Source organism: Procambarus clarkii, chromosome 28, assembly GCF_040958095.1.
Source record: "Procambarus clarkii isolate CNS0578487 chromosome 28, FALCON_Pclarkii_2.0, whole genome shotgun sequence".
Taxonomy (NCBI): Eukaryota; Metazoa; Arthropoda; class Malacostraca; order Decapoda; family Cambaridae; genus Procambarus; species Procambarus clarkii.
The window spans coordinates 1,356,553-1,378,033 of NC_091177.1; the positions used below are offsets into that span (position 1 = coordinate 1,356,553).

The following is a 21,481-nucleotide window of genomic DNA, read 5'->3' on the forward strand; positions in this document are numbered from 1 at the left end:
AGACAGGAAGGACTATGTAAAAACCAGAAGAGGAACAAATAAATCATTGCTAGAACGGAAACTGCTGCACGATAGCATCGCTCGAATGCCTGTGATCAGTCGAGTAATTACACTACATCGCAGTGGTGGACAAACGAAAAAGACAAGGAAATATACGCGGTATTAATCCAAATCTTCTAGGAAGTGTTCATACTTGAACCTAATCATCATTCAGAGATAGAAAACGAGATACCCTTTAATGATAGACTAAGACAATTTAGAGTTAGAGCAAATGTGGCAAAATTACAAAATCGGGTTTAAAAATCTAAATGTGATAAAAGTTGTAGAACCAGCAAAAGTCTCAAATGTGAATTCTAAGGAATGAAACTGAAGCCTCGAGCAAACCTCTTTGAATGATCTACAATAGCTTCAACGGAGATGGGAGAACTGCCAAACAGTTGGAAATGTGTTGATGTCAGACGTGCACATAAGACTGGGAAAGTCTACAGGTCTGATTCATGGACATATTTATCCTGTAAGGTTCTATAGAAATTAATCAGGCGTTGAGAGGAACACGCAGAACGGAGCAATTTATATTAGAGAGCCTTAACATGGGTAAGCCGCTTGTGATAAAGACTCCCAACCCACTAGCCTGAACAAAATTAGTGATAACTGCTTGATACCTGCTTGATGGGGTTCTGCGAGTTCTTCTACTCCCCAAGCCCGGCCCGAGGCCAGGCTTGATTTGAGACAGTTTGGTCCACCAGGCTGTTGCTTGGAGCGGCCCTCAGGTCCACATACCCACCACAGCCCGGTTGGTCCGGAACTTCATTTAGAAAACAGTCTAGTTTTCTCTTGAAGATGTCCACGGTTGTTCCGGCAATATTTCTTATGCTCGCTGGTAGGATGTTGAACAACCGCGGACCTCTGATGTTTATACAGTGTTCTCTGATCGTGCCTATGGCACCTCTGCCATAGGCACAAACTCGGGAAGTGACGAGGTTTCGGTGAGTCTAGGACCACTTGATCAAGTCGTTAACACCATAATAGTTCAAGACGGACCAAAACATCTACTACTTCCTCAATGTCAGACTTGAGGGGTTTGTTTGTCTTAAATTTTCAGCCCCGTTATTGTGACTTGCTGGCGCTTGAGATGAAGCTAGCCTAACCGTCTCCGCTTCTGCTTGTTCTGGGAGTCACGCGGGCCTTGTTTACATTATGAATCGTGGTCGCGTCGCATTATTCACAACAAGCGCCAAATTGACACAACGAGTTTAGCGTTTTGGCGAAGCTGATTTTTAAACGATTTTCCCAGTACTTTAGGCTGTAAATTTTATTAGCTCACTTTTTATTTATAAGGTTTCCCTTTTGTGTGTGTGTGTAATATATATATATATATATATATATATATATATATATATATATATATATATATATATATATATATATATATATATATATATAACCTCCATGAGGCCACTAGACTAGAGAGAGAGATGAAACTCAAGTAAAATGCGATAAATAAAGTCAACTTATGCTATATAAAGTGACCACATCATTCATAACGTCACTGTAGCCTCCTTACGGTCACCATTACTTCCATGATGATCATTACTGAGAACTCCAAATCCTTGTCACACAGGTCAACACCCTCAGATGACCTCACTTATTCACACACTCACCATATTCCCGCCCCCCCTCACACACCATGTCCCCGCCCCCCCCCCTCACACACACACACACACACACACACACACACACACACACACACACACACACACACACACACACACACACACACACACACACACACACACCATATCCCCGCCCCCTCACACACTCACCATATCCCCGCCCCCTCACACACTCACCATATCCCCGCCCCCTCACACACTCACCATATCCCCGCCCCCTCACACACCATATCCCCTCCTCCCCTCACACACCATATCCCCTCCTCCCCTCACACACTCACCATATCCCCTCCTCCCCTCACACACTCACCATATCCCCGCCCCCTCACACACTCACCATATCCCCTCCTCCCCTCACACACTCACCATATCCCCTCCCCCCCCTCACACACTCACCATATCCCCCCCTTACACACCATATCCCCTCCCCCACCTCACTCACCATATCCCCTCCCCCTACACACACCATATCCCCGCCCCTGCAGTGGGATCTACATGTAATTATCCCAGCTGGCTATGAATCTATGTCCCTAATATCTAAAGTCATTGGGGTCAAGACAAAGCCTTGTATCTAAGCTAAACACTTGTCTAACTCCCGGGTTCCTAGTTACTGCTTGGTGAACAGTCGCATTAGGTGAAAGAAAACATGCCCAACCATTTCTGTCCCGCCCGGGAATCGAACGTTATTGGATTCCACGTTGCTTGGAGTTACTTGCATGAAACGATGTTCCGGTTTAGGTTTCATGTCCTGTTACGAAACAGGACATGAAACATTTTGGAAAATCAGGAAAATAACATTTTCTGATCTTTTAGAGACTGTAATTTCCTTTCAGAAACGTCTTGTGTAATATGAGTCTCCAATAGCTATTATTTAATGTGATTTAATAATTGCTAATCCTATACAAAGTATAGTTTTTCATTGCAAATTAAAATGATTTGGAGTGACTTATTATTATAGTCCTCCCAAGTACTAGTCAGTGACCTACCCGGAAACCTACATTTTCTGTTGCTCAAAATCTCCAGTGCGTTTTCTTTTATACAGTTAAATGGGTAACTATTGCGCACCTGGGTTTGAATGCTTGTCTTTTAAAAATACATAATCATTTTAAGTGATTGTGTGCAGACACCGAGTAGCACTCACCTCATAGGATACCAAATACGATGTTTTCCAACCTTCATTTTCCTTATCAAACCAATTTAAAAAAAAGTGTTTGGAGTTGGCCTCGACTTAATTTCCTAACTCATTACTCCTTCTAGCTAAGCTTTCCCTGAAAGGGGTGACTCCTTGTACCATAGTGGATGCTCTGAATCTCTACGTACGTATGTGAGACTATTTCAATGCCAGTCTACTGCTGTTAATTACGCTGCCTCGTCAATAGTGCCAATTAATGTTGGTGTTCTCCAGGGCAGCATTGTTATTCCACTCTTCTTTTTCATATACCTCATACACATGCCATATATAATGTGTGTGTGTGTATATATATGTTGTACCTAGTAGCCAGAACGTCGTACTCGGCCTGTTATGCAAGGCCCGACTTGCCTAATAAGCCAAGTTTTAATGAATTAATTGTTTTTCGACAACCTAACCTAACCTAACTTTTTCGGCTACCTAACCTAACCTATAAAGATAGGTTAGGTTAGGTTAGGTAGGGTTGGTTAGGTTTCGTCATATATCTACGTTAATTTTAACTCCAATAAAAAAAATTGACCTCATACATAATGAAATGGGTATCTTTATCATTTCATAAGAAAAAAATTTGAGAAAATATATTAATTCAGGAAAATTTGGCTTAATAGGCAAATCGGGCTTTGCATAGTAGGCTGAGAAGTGCGTTCTGGCTACTAGGTACGATATATATATATATATATATGTCGTACTTAGTAGCCAGAACGCACTTCTATGCCTACTATGCAAGGCCCGATTTGCCTAATAAGCCAAGTTTTCATGAATTAATGTTTTTTCGACTACCTAACCTACCTAACCTAACCTAACCTAACTTTTTCGGGTACCTATCCTAACCTAACCTATAAAGATAGGTTAGGTTAGGTTAGGTAGGGTTGGTTAGGTTCGGTCATATATCTACGTTAAATTTAACTCCATTAAAAAAAATGACCTCATACGTAATGAAATGGGTAGCTTTATCATTTCACAAGAAAAAAATTAGAGAAAATATATAAATTCAGGAAAACTTGGCTAATTAGGCAAATCGGGCCTTGCATAGTAGGCTGAGAAGTGCGTTCTGGCTACTAGGTACGACATATATATATATATATATATATATATATATATATATATATATATATATATATATATATATATTATATATATATAATATATATATAATATATATATATATATATATATATTATTAAATATGACCGAAAAAGTAAGATTGAGAAAATTCGTGTTAGAATTATTAATCTTACTTTTTCGGTCATATTTAATAATATATGTCTACAGGAAAGACTGCTACCAAAATATACTAATATATATATATATACACACACACACACACACACACACACACACACACACACACACACACACACACACACACACACACACACACACAAATATGTTGTACTTAGTAGCCAGAACGTCGTACTTGGCCTACTATGCAAGGCCCGATTTGCCTAATAAGCCAAGTTTTCCTGAATTTATACAATTTTCTAACTTTTTTCTTATGAAATGATATATCTGTCAATTTCATTATGTATAAGTTAATTTGTTTAAATTTGAGTTAAAACTAACGTTGATATATGACCGAACCTAACCAACCCTACCTAACCTAACCTATCTTAACCTAACCTAAACTATCACAACTAAGTCAATAAATTATGGTTTTAATATAATATAATAATAATAATTCAAATAAACTAAATGGAAACAATTTATAGAAAATATAGAAAATCACTCGGCCTATTAGGCAAATCGGGCCTTACATAGTAGGCCGAGAAGTGCGTTCTGGCTACTAGGTACGACATATAATATATATATATATATATATATATATATATATATATATATATATATATATATATATATATATATATATATATATATAATTATGTATATATATATAATGTATATGTATAATAGTAAGTCGTTCTGGCTATTAGGTCCATTATTATTTTATATATTAATTATTTCAATGTTATTTCAATATTAATTATATATTATAAATTAACAAACCTAACCTTAACTTAACCTAAACTAACATAATTAGGTCAGTAATTGATGTTCTTAATATAATATAATAATATTAATTCAAATAAACCAATATAATATTTATTTTTAAATAACGGGATTCATTTAATGGGATTCCAACATGGGATGGAATCCAGTTTAGGGTGATGTTTAGTCTTTTGCCTTTAGCTACTGTTCCTAGATACAAAATAGTGGTAATTATTTCCGCGTTGTCTTTCCACTGTGTTTTTCCTAATATATGAAGTGTGGCTTTTGAGTCTGTGTATGATTGCATTTTCAGTGTTTTGTGCAATCACATATATGAATGCCTGTTGTATGGCAAACTATATGTATGGTTCTATTACTATTCTGAAGGTTGGCCCCTCCCTCAGTGGGAACCTAGTGTAGTTTGGGTGTGGATGATCACCTCATCTCTCAAGAATCATGCTTTTAAATTGTAGACTTTTTAGGACTTTTCCCGCTCTGGGAACCCAAGAGTGTCCGTTGGTTTGGCCAAGTCCAACCATTAAGGCCTGTCGTACTGGGACTGGATCAGGGAAAACGATTATCTTACTGATAATTGTGGCTGTTCTTTGAGATTCTTGAAGAGAGGGTAAACCGGTTTCCATTCTTAGTTTGAAGCCTGATCCTCATAGGGGCTCCCGGGGCAGCTCTCATAGCATTTTTCTGGGCAACTTCAAGCTTTTTCCACTGTTGTGATAGGCTTGCGAGTGTAGGTGCGGCATAGTCGACCTCTGATCTGTCTCCCTGTACATAGTATGTGCGAAAGACTTGCCAAGTGGCTCCTCCAGAGAGGAAGAGTTGTTATAGATTCAACTACTGGGAACAAAAAGTTCCAAGTAGCACGGGCTATGGTGAGCCCGTAGTGGACTTATCAGGCACAGGAGCGATGCTGTGTGTGCAGGGAGAGGATTTGTTGTTAAAGATTCAGCTAATCGGAACAAGTTCCAAGTAGCACGGGCTATGGTGAGCCCGTAACTTACCTGGCATAGGAGCGGGGCAAGTAGCACGGGCTATGGTGAGCCCGTAGTGGACTTACCTGGCACAGGAGCGGTCTGCCAGGGAGAGGATGATTGATGATTGATGAAGATTAAGCCACCCAAAAGGTGGCACGGGCATAAATAGCCCGTAAGTGGTGGCCCTTTGGAGCCATTACCATTAATGATAACCATTAATGGTTATCATTAGCTGATACTGGAGATCTGTGAAGGTGCGACTGCACCCTACGGAGAGGTCGTGACCTCTCCAGGGAGAGTTGTTGTTGTTTCAGATTTAGCTACTCGGAACGAAGTGTCCATGTAGCACGGGCTATGGTGATCCCGTAAAACTTCCTCACCAGGGAGAGGAAGGAACGGGCTAATAAATGAGTTAAGAGTGAGGTGAGGCTTGGGTAAGATGAACAGCAGGTAAGAGATGGAGGTAATTCCTATAAAAAGGAAAGAGTACCTTACCTTGAGGTTACCTTGAGGTGCTTCCGGGGCTTAGCGTCCCCGCGGCCCGGTCGTCGACCAGGCCTCCTGGTTGCCGGACTGATCAACCAGGCTGTTAAACGCGGCTGCTCGCAGCCTGACGTACGAGTCACAGCCTAGTTGATCAGGTATCCGTTAAGGTGAAAGGTAAGAATATGATGAAAGGTACGAACGGGATGAGTGTAATAATCGGATGAATGAAGAATGGGATAAAATTATAATAAAAGGAAGGTAAGAATGGGAGCAAAGGGCAAAGCTTAAGTCAGGTCACGTTTGTTAAGAAGGTTAGAGCATTTAGGTTTAGAGCAGGGAGCCGGTCGGCCGAGCGGACAGCACGCTGGCACGTGATCCTGTGGTCCCGGGTTCGATCCCGGGCGAGAAACAAAGGGTGAAAGAAACTCTGCCCAATGCCCCTGTTACCTAGCAGTAAAATAGGTACCTGGGAGTTAGTCAGCTGTCACGGGCTGCATCCTGGGGGTGGAGGCCTGGTCGAGGACCGAGCTGCGGGGGACACTAAAGCCCCGAAATCATCTCGAGATAACTTCAAGATTTGAGTGTACTATCAAAGGGGAGAGTCAAGAGCAACAAAGCCAGGACTAAGGCTCATGATGGGTCGGTTGTGTGTCAGAGCCGAGCCAACAAGACGGCGTCTGTGACGAGTAGAGAGCAGGGAATCCCGCCCGGGATTCAAACCCGGAATTCAACATTTTGAATCGAGAATGAGCTACGGACAATCGACTTGAGAATGGTCCAGGACGGACCGAAACGTCGTCGTCCCTTCACCTTCTAGTGTGTGGTCTGGTCATCAATCGAGAATGAACCCAACTGAACTACCGGGGACCCAAAAGGTCTGCAATAGGTGTAACTAGGATCAGTACTAGGAGAGGCTTGGTAAGAACAGCACCGGTACAGTTGTGACAGGCAAAGTACTGATATGGGCGTTACCGTGCCGTCACCTTGCGATGATTTCGGGGCTCACCGTCTCCGCGGCCCGGTTGAAACCGCGGATGTGGTTGAAACAGTTTTGGGTTAGGTGTGGTTGTGGTAGCAACTGGCGACACTGGAATTGTGGTGGTATTGGAAATATTGGAATAGTTGTCTGGGAGGGATGTGCTCCGGGCAGCACTGGGAGGGATGTGCTCCGGGCAGCACTGGGAGGGATGTGCTCCGGGCAGCACTGGGAGGGATGTGCTCCGGGCAGCACTGGGAAGGATGTGCTCCGGGCAGCACTGGGAGGGATGTGCTCCGGGCAGCACTGGGAGGGATGTGCTCCGGGCAGCACTGGGAGGGATGTGCTCCGGGCAGCACTGGGAGGGATGTGCTCCGGGCAGCACTGGGAGGGATGTGCTCCGGGCAGCACTGGGAGGGATGTGCTCCGGGCAGCACTGGGAGGGATGTGCTCCGGGCAGCACTGGGAGGGATGTGCTCCGGGCAGCACTGGGAGGGATGTGCTCCGGGCAGCACTGGGAGGGATGTGCTCCGGGCAGCACTGGGAGGGATGTGCTCCGGGCAGCACTGGGAGGGATGTGCTCCGGGCAGCACTGGGAGGGATGTGCTCCGGGCAGCACTGGGAGGGATGTGCTCCGGGCAGCACTGGGAGGGATGTGCTCCGGGCAGCACTGGGAGGGATGTGCTCCGGGCAGCACTGGGAGGGATGTGCTCCGGGCAGCACTGGGAGGGATGTGCTCCGGGCAGCACTGGGAGGGATGTGCTCCGGGCAGCACTGGGAGGGATGTGCTCCGGGCAGCACTGGGAGGGATGTGCGAACATGTGAGATGTGAGAGAACATCAACAATGGGATGGGATGTGTGTGTTCTCTGCAGTACTGGGATAGGTACAATAAGGGAAGTACTGGGATATGTAGAGTGATGGTAACCCTGAGTTATATGTGGTAGGAGCAACACTGCGATAGGTGTGGAAGTGGCAGTTGTGGTATAATTGTGGTAGTAGCAGTACTGGTATAATTGTGGTAGGGACGGTACTGGGATGGGTGTGGTAGCAGCACTGGCAGTGGTGTGGGGTATGGAATATTACTTATATATTACTTAATACATTATAAGGGGCCTCGTAGCCTGGTGGATAGCGCGCAGGACTCGTAATTCTGTGGCGCGGGTTCGATTCCCGCACGAGGCAGAAACAAATGGGCAAAGTTTCTTTCACCCTGAATGCCCCTGTTACCTAGCAGTAAATAGGTACCTGGGAGTTAGTCAGCTGTCACGGGCTGCTTCCTGGGGGTGGAGGCCTGGTCGAGGACCGGGCCGCGGGACACTAAAGCCCCGAAATCATCTCAAGATATCTCAAGATACATACTGGGAGTATGCTGAACAAACAATAAACATCAGTACCTCTGTTTATACAGTGTTCTCTGATTGTACCGATGGTTCTTGAGGTGTATTAAGGTATATTCTTAAAGTGTATTAAATAGGAGAAGTCTTAGAAACAACATGGATGATTCAAATGTTCTTCTCTGAAAAGATACGTTAGATAATATTGCAGGAACACAGACATGGATGACTGTAGAAAACAGTGAACTATTAACTGAATATCAAATGAAGGGATACAATTTACTTCACATGGATAAGACAGATTAGACGAGGAGGGGGAGTTGCCTTGTATGTTAAGAGAGAATGTGAAAGATGATATCAAAGAAAGGACCAAAATTTAACCACGTAAATAAATCATTTGGTAGAATTGAAATTTTGTTATTCATTTTGTTAGAATTGTTATTCATCAATTCATTTTGTTAGAATTGAAAATAATAATATAATATAAATATACAAGCCACCAAACAGAATGCCAGAATGGAAGCCAAGCATGTATAGGATGAAATATCTTAGAGCATCTAGGTCAAACAATGTGTTGTGGGCGACTTTAATTTTAGTCGGAAAAAAGATTAACAAAATGCAGAATACCGAAGCAGAAATTTGTAGAATTAGTTGATGACTCCTTCCTTAAACAACATATTAAGGAACCAACACTGGAACACAATATTTTAGACTTAGTGTCAACTAACAAGGACTCAAGTAAATGCCATGGAAATGGGGAACTTTCGGGAGCTAGGGAACTTTGATCACAAGAAAATCAGCTGTTGTTGTTGTTTTTAAATTCAGCTACTTAGAACACAAGTCCCAAAGTAGCACGGGCTATGGTGACCCCGTAGTGGACTTACCTAGCACAGGAGCGGTGCTGTAACGGAAAAACTGAGAAAATCAACTTTAACGTCGACTGTAATAGATGTGTAAGAGCGAATTCTGCTAAGGTGCCAGATCTCCGGAAAGCTGATTGTGTTGGCCTAAGGAATTTCTTGGGAAGGATAAAATTGGCCGAAGCTCAACGTGGGAGGTGAGGTGTTCTGGGAACACTATGTAAACCTTACGGTGGCTGACGTAACAAGGGATTACGATGTAGAATCAAATTATAACTTAAAAATATTCTTGGAGAACTGCTGGAACGTAGAGTGTAACTTATAAGTAGATGAGTTCGAGTAATAATGACCCCGAAGGGTAGTAGGTCTAAAGACATAGGTTTAAAAGACCCTTTTATGTAAAAAAAGAAAGTTTTACACATAAAGGATTTAGTATTGTCAATCTAAAGCAACAATTTGCCAAACTAGTAAGAAATGTACATGCTTTGTAGTTTCATTTTTTTTTTATATCGGGGGAAACAAAAACAAATCCTACAGGGATTTCTAAGTTAAATCAAACAAAGATTACAGCAAATTCAGGGCCATTAAAAACGGAGACAGATAAAGTAACTGAAAACGACAACGAAATGCGTAGTGTTTTAAATAAATATTTTCTGTATAAAATATATTTTCTTCCCATTATTAACATATTGCCAAAATTTAATTACAATTTTGCATAATCTGAAAATTTCCATTAAGTCTTATTAAAGTGAGGATAATGGTGGTATTCACTGCCACGCAGGACAGAGGGTCATACACAAGACAATAGGTCTAAACTGTAGGCTGAAGCACATATATATCATGGTTACAATCAATGTTTTAATGTATGAATATGTAAAATCAACTTTCTATTGTGCACTGCCACACAAGAGCAGAGATGGGCTCATAATTGATGCAGCTTAAAAATAATGTAAATGAAATTGTTCTTCATTCTTTAAAATGGACAAGGAAATTTTGGATAGAGTGTTAGGATGTCGTCCAGTACACCTAAGTTAATGAAATGCCCGAAACAGATTCTTTCCCGAAACCCTGTGTGTATTTGTGGCTTTAGGTATTGTATGTACTAGCTCTATCTATAAATCCATCATTAAATGTGTAACTCATCTACTATGTTTGTACTTTTACCTGAATAAAAATTTGAATTTGAAATAGTTACACAGTTGGTAGTACAAGAGGCCAGGAGGTCTAAAGTCTTTTACGGCTTCACATTCAACAATATAGTGTTCTAGTGAATGCGTTAAAAGTTTGTCACGGAGTTTACAATCTGAATATTCTGGTAGTGGCTCAGCCTCACTAACCTGCCAGATACCTCAGCCTCACTATAGCCAAGGCGAATTCTCGCAATGACTAAATCACATTGTCTGGTCCGGTTACTGTGCTGACCATACAAATATTATTACAAAAGCTTTTAATACTGCAGCTTTCAGGTCTCTGGGCCTGAAAGCCTCGGGTTTCAGGCCCCTGAAAATCCTTTCAGGTTTCTTAGTTCTTCTAAATCTGAATTAATTTCTTTAATTTGTATGTTTCCAATATTTGCATTAGATAGTCCAAAGTCATAATCAGTGTTTTCTTTCCTGCTAGCCTCATTAGTAGAAATAATTACGCAGTCATTGGCCAATCGATCTACAAAGTCATGTTTTCCAACTCCAACATGGGATGGGATCCACACAAATTTTATACAATAGTTATCATCATTGGCAAAAATTACATTCCATATATTATTACAAGCTACTTCCGACATATATTGTGATGGGTTTTTTAAGGACTGCAGAGCACTTTTAGAGTCACAGAATATCACTCCACCACCATTGAGCTTAAGGTATTCAGTGGCTAGATAAATACCCAATAGCTCAATCTGTGTCGTGCTTGTCCAGTTGTTCAATCTCTGTGTACTAGACATGATCATGTCATTCTCTTTATATACTGCACATGCACAACCTGTTCTACCAGTACCTAATTGCACAGAGCCTTAAAGGCGTAGGATTCAGTTGGTTTGAGATTTTGAAGATGACTGTCAATAGCGTCTAATGTTAAACATCTCATAGTTTGTGTTATACATTTGTTTTACACTGATGGGGGTATAATGCAAAGAGATCTGCACATCTATCCGAGGGGGAATATAGTGAACAGTTTTATCAGGGTTAAGAGAGACATTCAGTTTCAGAAGATTATAGGCACAGCAACTGAGCCACACACTGTAAGGAGCTTTTTGCGGCGGATTGAGGGAACAGTCAGAATTGTTTAGAATGGATCTCAATTTATTTTGGATAGAGCTGGGGGGACCATTATGTTTCAAAGTTTTGACACAAAACATAGTACTAAGTAGAACTATTATTTCATAATTGGAAGGTAATTTTAGTTCCTTTCTCATGTTAACAATTCTGACAGTTCTAGGACAACCCAGGATGATGCGCATGGCATCATTCTGTACTACATCTAGGCCTTATAATTGTTTAGAAGAAAAATTAAGAAGACACAAGGTATAATAATCAACAACAGATCGTATAAAAGCCATATAAAAACTACGAGCATATTTTATGTTAATGCCAAATCCTTTGCCAACAAGAGTTTTGAGAGGTTTAAGACGCTCAACAACTTTTTTGCGCAGGTTGCTGACGAGATTTGTATCATTAACCTCGACTCCAAGATATTTATAAGACTCACAAGTCTCCACGGGCACTCCATTAATAGTATAGTTAACATGAAGAGAATAGGGAATAAGAAAGATTGAGGCCACATTCTACTACTTGGAGAATGCATCAACACTTGTAACCTTGGTTTACTGTGTGCCATAATACAAATATCATCAGCATAACATATAGCAGTTTTAGTAGGTTCTCCAGGTATGTCATGGATAAGTTTGTGCATAAGTATATTAAAGAACTTGTGTTACCTATAGGTTTCGGTAGCAGGTCTGCTGTAAGTACACTATATCGTCCATATATGTTATACAGTAAGAAATGGCTATTTGCCGTTTGTAATTAGAATTTTTGATAATGTATACTATCACTCCTGTGAAGACAGGTTGACTAGTTTAGTAGTGACGAGGGAGGAAATTATTAAACAAATGAAGAAAAAGGAAGCCTCCAGGGGGCCAGATTCACGAAGCAGTTACGCAAGTACTTACGAACCTGTACATCTTTTCTTGATCTTTGGCGGCTTTGTTTACAATTATTAAACAGTAAATGAGCTCCGAAGCACCAGGAGGCTGTTTATAATAATAACAACAGTTGATTGGGAAGTTTTCATGTTTGTAAACTGTTTAATAAATGTAACCAAAGCCGCCAAAGATTCATGAAAGATGTACACGTTCGTAAGTGCTTGCTTAACTGCTTCGTGAATCTGACCCCCGGGCCAGACGAGGCGTTTCCCAGGGTGCTTCAAGAATACAAAGAGGAGCTTGGTGAACCCCTTGTCTTGCATACTAGCAGTACTGTGCTCAGTGTGCTAATAGCAGAACTAGCATCGGTGTGGCAGTTGCACCACAAACCAGGAGTCGTAATTCCAATAACTGACTAATTGTCTTAATACCAATACAAGGCCTTTGGTAGCAGCAGTACAAGGCCTTTGGTAGCAGCAGTACATTTACTTGGGTTGAACTTTAGTAGCCATTTGTCAGACCATTCCTTCAGTTTGTCTAGGTCATTTTGTAGCCTTATACTATCCTCCTCTGTCCTGATCCTCCTCATACTTTTTTGCATCATCAGCAAACATCGAGAGGAACGAGTCAATTCCTTCTGGGAGATCATTTACGTATATCAGAAACAGTATAGGTCCAAGGACTGATCCCTGTGGGACTCCACTGGTGACTCCCCGCCACTTCGAGACCTCACCCCTCACGGTGACTCGCTGTGTCCTGTTGCTTAGGTACTCTCTTATCCAGTAGAGTACCTTCCCTTTCACTCCTGCCTGCATCTCCAGTTTGTGCACTAGTCTCTTATGTGGTGTCGTGGTATCAGTACTAGGATAGGTGTCGTGGTATCAGTACTAGGATAGGTGTCGTGGTATCAGTACTAGGATAGGTGTCGTGGTATCAGTACTAGGATAAGTATCATGGGATCAGTACTAGGATAGGTGCCGTGGTATCAGTACTAGGATAGGTGTCGTGGTATCAGTGCTAGGATAGGTGTCGTGGTATCAGTGCTAGGATAGGTGTCGTGGTATCAGTACTAGGATAGGTGTCGTGGTATCAGTGCTAGGATAGGTGTCGTGGTATCAGTACTAGGATAGGTGTCGTGGTATCAGTACTAGGATAGGTGTCGTGGTATCAGTACTAGGATAGGAGTCGTGATATCAGTACTAGGATAGGTGTGCTAACTGGGGTTCCGATTAATTGCCTTAATAACAGTACAGTGATAGTTTTACAAGCAATACTAAACTTCATGTCGCCATGCTAGTACTAGGCTAGTGGAGACCACATTACTAGGCTTGGAACTCGCCTAGGTGTGCTTGCGGGGGTTGAGCTCTGGCTCGTTGGTCCCGCCTCTCAACTGTCAATCAACTGGTGTACAGATTCCTGAGCCTACTGGGCTATATCATATCTACATTTAAAACTGTGTATGGAGTCAGCCTCCACCACATCACTGCCTAATGCATCCCATCTGTTAACTACTCTGACACTGAAAAAGTTCTTGTTAACGTCCCTGTGGCTCGTTTGGGTACTCAGTTTCCACCTGTGTCCCCTTGTTCGCGTACCACCCGTGTTGAATAGTTTATCCTTGTCTACCCTATCAATACCCCTGAGGATTTTGTAGGTAATGATCATGTCTCCCCTAACTCTTCTTTCTTTCAGTGTCGTAAGGTGCATTTCCCGCAGCCTTTCCTCGTAACTCATGCCTCTTAGTTCTGGGAATAGTCTAGTGACATATGTCTGAACTTTTTCCAGCTTCATCTTGTGCTTGAGAAGGTACGGGCTCCATGCTGGGGCCGCATACTCGAGGATTGGTCTTACATAAGTGGTATACAAGGTTCTGAAGGATTCCTTACCCAGGTTCCTGAAGGTAGTTCTGATGTTGGCCAGTCTTGCATATGCGAGGCTGGCTAGGGGCCTCACTAGGGGACCTGTGTTCCCTAGTGCGTGTGCCACCTGTGTTAAACTGTCTTAATCTACATTATTAATTCCTCTGAGAATCTTGTTTGAGGTGATCATGTCTCCGTTAACTCTTGTGTCTTCCAGCGACGCGAGGTTTAGTTCCCGTAGTCTCTCCTCGCAGATCATACCTCTCAGTTCGGGTACTAGTCTGATGGCATACCTAGGAACTTTCTCTAATTTAGTCTTGACTAGATACGGACTCCATGCTGGAATTGCATTCTCCGGGATTGGTCTAACATATTTGGCATAAAAAGTTCAAAGTGATTTCTTACACAAGTTTCTAAAGGAAGTTCTTATGTTGGCCAACCTAGCATGCGCCACTGATAATATCCTCTTGATGTAGGCTTCAGGGGAAAGGTCTGGCGTGGTATCAACCTCCAGGTCTCTCTCCCTGATTTTAGAAGGATTTCATCTCTGAAATAATATATTGTATCCGGCCCCCTTCTCCCTACACCTATTCATTACTTTACATTAGCTCGGGTTAAACTCTCGTAGCCATTTATTGGACCGTTCAGTTTGTCCCGGTCATCTTGTAGCCTCATGCTGGCCTCTGTTTTACAGCAGCGTAGTTACCTCACATTACGGTAACTACGGTATTATGCAAATACCGTAGCAAATATGCAACCAGCAGCCCGGGGGAGGCTGGTGGCTGAGTGGACAGCGCTCTAGATTCGTGAACCTAGGGACCGGGGTTCGATCCTCGGCCCCGGCGGAAAAACAAATGGACAGTTTCCTTCACCCTGACGCCTCCGTTACCTAGCAGTAAATAGGTACCTGGGAGTTAGACAGCTGCTACGTGCTGCTTCGTGTGTGTGTGTGTGATAAAATAAGTAGTTGGTAACAGTTTATTGTTTGACAATTGAGCAGAGCTCGACCCCCGCAAGCACAACTAGGTGAATACAACTAATTGTATTTGTAGTTGTACAAATACAACTACAAGGAGTGGTGGTAGCAACAGTACCAGGCCAGGTGTGGTGGTAGCAACAGTACCAGGCCAGGTGTGGTGGTAGCAACAGTACCAGACCAGGTGTGGTGGTAGCATCAATACCAGACCAGGTGTGGTGGTAGCATCAATACCAGACCAGGTGTGGTGGTAGCATCAGTACCAGGCCAGGTGTGGTGGTAGCATCAGTACCAGACCAGGAGTGGTGGTAGCAACAGTACCAGGCCAGGAGTGGTGGTAGCAACAGTACCAGACCAGGTGTGGTGGTAGCAACAGTACCAGACCAGGTGTGGTGGTAGCATCAATACCAGACCAGGTGTGGTGGTAGCATCAGTACCAGGCCAGGTGTGGTGGTAGCATCAGTACCAGACCAGGAGTGGTGGTAGCAACAGTACCAGGCCAGGAGTGGTGGTAGCAACAGTACCAGACCAGGTGTGGTGGTAGCAACAGTACCAGACCAGGTGTGGTGGTAGCAACAGTACCAGACCAGGTGTGGTGGTAGCATCAGTACCAGACCAGGTGTGGTGGTAGCAACAGTACCAGACCAGGTGTGGTGGTAGCATCAGTACCAGACCAGGTGTGGTGGTAGCAACAGTACCAGGCCAGGAGTGGTGGTAGCGTCAGTACCAGACCAGGTGTGGTGGTAGCAACAGTACCAGGCCAGGTGTGGTGGTAGCATCAGTACCAGACCAGGTGTGGTAGTAGCAACAGTACCAGGCCAGATGTGGTGGTAGCATCAGTACCAGGCCAGGTGTGGTGGTAGCAACAGTACCAGGCCAGGTGTGGTAGTAGCATCAGTACCAGACCAGGTGTGGTGGTAGCAACAGTACCAGGCCAGGTGTGGTGGTAGCAACAGTACCAGGCCAGGTGTGGTGGTAGCATCAGTACCAGACCAGGTGTGGTGGTAGCATCAGTACCAGACCAGGTGTGGTGGTAGCAACAGTACCAGGCCAGGAGTGGTGGTAGCATCAGTATCAGGCCAGGTGTGGTGGTAGCATCAGTACCAGACCAGGTGTGGTGGTAGCAACAGTACCAGGCCAGGAGTGGTGGTAGCAACAGTACCAGGCCAGGTGTGGTGGTAGCGTCAGTACCAGACCAGGTGTGGTGGTAGCGTCAGTACCAGACCAGGTGTGGTGGTAGCATCAGCACCAGACCAGGTGTGGTGGTAGCATCAGTACCAGGCTAGGTGTGGTGGTAGCAACAGTACCAGGCCAGGAGTGGTGGTAGCATCAGTACCAGGCCAGGTGTGGTGGTAGCATCAGTACCAGGCCAGGTGTGGTGGTAGCATCAGTACCAGGCCAGGTGTGGTGGTAGCATCAGTACCAGGCCAGGTGTGGTGGTAGCATCAGTACCAGGCCAGGTGTGGTGGTAGCATCAGTACCAGGCCAGGTGTGGTGGTAGCATAAGTACCAGACCAGGTGTGGTGGTAGCATCAGTACCAGGCCAGGTGTGGTGGTAGCATCAGTACCAGGCCAGGTGTGGTGGTAGCATCAGTACCAGACCAGGTGTGGTGGTAGCATCAGTACCAGACCAGGTGTGGTGGTAGCATCAGTACCAGGCCAGGTGTGGTGGTAGCATCAGTACCAGGCCAGGTGTGGTGGTAGCATCAGTACCAGGCCAGGTGTGGTGGTAGCATCAGTACCAGACCAGGTGTGGTGGTAGCAACAGTACCAGGCCAGGAGTGGTGGTAGCGTCAGTACCAGACCAGGTGTGGTGGTAGCATCAGTACCAGACCAGGTGTGGTGGTAGCATCAGTACCAGGCTTAAATCGGTACATCTGCCCTAAAATACTAGTAGCAGCTGTTCAATATGGGGTATCAGCAGTACCGGGTCAGCAGTGGTAGCTTCACTACCAGACTAGGTGTAAGGAGGAGCAGTACTAGGCTCGGTAATTTCGTACTAGTTAGTACAAGGATCGGTGAAGCTAGGCTAGATGTGCATAGCATTAGGCTTTTTGTGATAGCAGTCTTATGATAGGTATTGTAATATCGGTACTAGGCTCCGCGTGGTAGTTGCTGTACTTGGCCAGGTAGTGTTGTGGTTGCTGAGGTAAGTTGTGGTTGTAGTCTAATGTGTGTGTGGTTGTTAACTCAGAGCCTGAATATCTTATCAGAACCGAGTGTATCAGAACTGACAAGTTCCCAACCATTTTCAATACCAGTTTTGCTATTTAGGACCATAATTGTCCTCTGTCCCTTCTCGATACCATCACCATCATCATAGTGATGTTTTCAATATATATACATTTCACCATCTTGTCAAAGTAACTATCAAAATTGATTACCACCAACCCCCCCTTGTTGTCTCGTTACTCTATTGTGATCATTCTGATGAGCATCAATGATTAATCATCATCAGACAGACCACTTTTATTGGTTCATTCCACACTACACGTACAGGGGATATATATATATATATATATATATATATATATATATATATATATATATATATATATATATAATATAATACGTACAGTGGGAGTATAGCCTCTGAACATTACCCAGGATAAAGTTTTCTTGCTGGTTGGTTAGTGTGCACTTGTGTGATCTTAATCCTTCAAATCTGACAGGCCTTAAAACCAACCACATTATTACCATCATCATCATCATCATTAAATCATCATCCTCATCATCATTAAATCCTCATCCTCATCATCATCATCATCATCATAATTAAATCATCATCATCCTCATCATCTGGATTTTGACACACTCACAGAAAGGATCACCACAAAAACAATCAAAGACGAAGATAAATACATTTATTCAACTCTACATGTACAAAGATGTTTTTTTTTCCTTTCTCACGCCAATGATACTCTAATAAATACAGATGAAAGGATGGGTAGTGCACAAGTCCTCCACCGCTGTCCTTCACAAGTGAGATTATATATATATATATATATATATATATATATATATATATATATATATATATATATATATATATATAAAATGTATATTTATTTATTTATTTTTGGCTGAAATAGTTGCTGGGATGTTTTTAAAGAAACAAGTTACTATCGGAGGCAGAGGAACGAGCGACTGAATCCTACCAGAAAAAAAAAACAATTGATGCATTTATTCCTTTACCTGTGTTTTTGTTTTGAATTGGTTGCACCATCGATGAAAAAACATGTTTACACGCGGGATACTTTTTTTTTTGTCATGAGATAATAACAAGTGTCGAAAAAAAAAGTGTAACAAAACCAAATAAAATTGTCGATAATTGATGATGATAATTTCCTTTTGTGCCGTAGAGAATACTATCCCCCTCCCCCCCCCCTCCCCCTCCCTTTCCCGTGGGATGGTGGCGGCCGGGAGACGGGGTTCGAATCCACTCCAGGTCTAAATCACTCGTTAATATTTTTTTTTTCTCTCACTTAAATGGAGTTTTTCTCTGAACCCCATCTCGCGAAACTGCCCCCCCCCCACCTCCCCCGCGCCCAGGTTCACATAGACAGAGCAGATACAAGCACTTTGTAGTCACTCGGGTAAAGCAATTGATGAACGCCAAAGGAAATTGTCTCAAGTCTTTCGCTAATGACACTAAGAAGGAGGAGTAGTCTGCTTCACAATAAATTTTTTTTTATCTTTTTTTTTTTAAACAACATTAATAAAAATCAGCATTCGGTACAGTCAAGTTGTTTTTATTTTTTTTAACAAAGATCTTTTATTTATTTCGTTTCACTACCTTAAATGATAATAAAACTGTGCATACGATCAACAAGGGGTTGACCTCGAATTCAAGAGTAACAGAACACAGATGTTTAGAACAGTGGTCTGGAGCGGGTGACGCCCGTGTGACAGGAGGGTATAAGGGTTAAAAGTTGGTAGCTCACCCTGCCGAGTCTATCTATCTTAGCCGAATGTCTTAACTTGGTTAACTAGGAGGACATTCAGCTCTCTCAATCTCTCAGCCCTGAGATTTGCCAGTTTGTCGAAAGTCTATGACCTTAGACGAGAGGTTATATACTCGTCCTAGGGCCTAAACCACTCGAACAAGTGGCTATGACCTTAACTGGATGTCTGAATACTCAACCAATTGCCTTGACATCTTAACAATGTGCCTGAACACTTAATAATGTCTTGGTTGACATTACTAAGTCATTTGACAGCATTTTGTCATGTTTCGGTCAAGTCGATGGACCACTCGGCATGATATTATTTAACCAAATGGCTCTTTGACTCGGCTGACTGTCTGCCCACTTAGTCAAATATAGGCTCTGACAGAGCCCTATCCAACCCATTCGAAGCCTTTATTTACTATGTCTTCAGCCAGTCAGCCAAGTACCTGTCCACCTTGCCAGCCTGTCCACCTTGCCAGCCTGTCCCTGTACCTAAGGCTGCAAGTCTCAGGAAGCAGCACCCGCAGTTCAGCCTTACCCTGTCGAGTCAACCTTGTGGCCAGTGGCGATGTGTACATACAGAGGCAGGTGCTTGGGACCCAATCACGTACAGGCACGCGTCTGAGTACAAAAAAAAAAAAAAAGAGAAGTGTTTGAGCCCAGTCACGTACTTGAGTCACGTGTTTGAGCTCAGCCTACTACCACAGCTGCTGTATCAAGCAGCAACCGCCCTCAGACCCCTAAGCCATTACAGGTGGTTTTCCTATTCACAACAAAGATAAAATAACCTTACTGGATTAGGGTTCGAGGGCTGATGCAACAATACCACTGGGTACCATTTAAATATATGGTGCAGTTGTGATCTATTACCAAAAGATCTTAGCAACTGATCTTCCAAAAATGGGTACAATAAAAAAAATATATAACATTCAAAACTCAATAAAAAAAACACATTAAAAAAAATCTATTTGGTGCAGAAATGGAGAGGGGGAGAGGGGAGGAGGGGGGGCTTTTGTAGAGGTGTCGGCATAACCATTGATTGTACAAATTTTGGGATAAAAGTTCATATCAGTTATATTCTATTATTACATATACAAATATAAACTATCTTATGTACACTATTTACAAGACAGAACTGGTCCAAAATGCAACCCTGACGGCGGCCGCCACCACCGTAGAGTCGGCGTCTTAATTAGAGTGCATTTTAGTCGTTATCTTTGGTTTTATTATGGACAGCCTCGGGCCCACTGCATGAAGATGCTGAGAAGCCTGCATTATGACACGCTGTCCAGTGCTTGCAACCCAGAGTGATCCCCCAAGAGGTTTGCAGTCAAAACGTGAAGCAACTGGATTAAGCTTACGGAAGGCTCGAAGCTTACACTAATGTAGCTTCTGCAACCAATATAGTGACAAGCCTCCAACACGTAACATACAACACGCCTGAAACCTATAATATATATATATATATATATATATATATATATATATATATATATATATATATATATATATATATATAATTAGAAATGAAGAGCCCGACGCCCACTTTTTAAACTGATAATTAAAGCCCGAACACTGATGCATTCGTAATGAATAAAATTACAGAGAAGATAAAATACAGAAGCAAGGAGAGCTTACGCAGCTGACCCCCAACTCAATACGCCGCACTTAAGCGTAACGAAGCATATTCGGAAACCTACTTTATTTAGATTAGTTTTAGAGGAGAAAAAAATAGCCTCTCTCTGGTTCCAAATACTGGCAAGTGTGAGAGTCTTCCTAATATGGCACATACTAACTTTCTATATGAAGAACGAAAAAAAAGAAAGTTTTAATTACAAGTCAAGATTCCTGGAGGAACTGAAATGTGAAAACTGGAAAGAAAAACAAAATATGGAATCTTAGAAGTATCCAAAAATAACTTAAATGATCGAAGTAAACGATAAAGGAATGTAGCCAAAACAAAGAGGAACAGACGTAAGTGTACATCATACGCATAACTTAATAAGTCACGAAACAAACGCAATGCACAAAGCAACAAAAATTAAAAAAAAAAATATTGCAA

General features: G+C 42.7%; 1 long non-coding RNA gene across 1 annotated transcript in view; it reads left to right on the forward strand.

Moving 5' to 3' along the window:
- Positions 1 to 21,481, forward strand: part of LOC138369365 (uncharacterized) — a 282,936-nt gene that overhangs the window by 99,061 nt on the left and 162,394 nt on the right. The window lies entirely within an intron of this gene.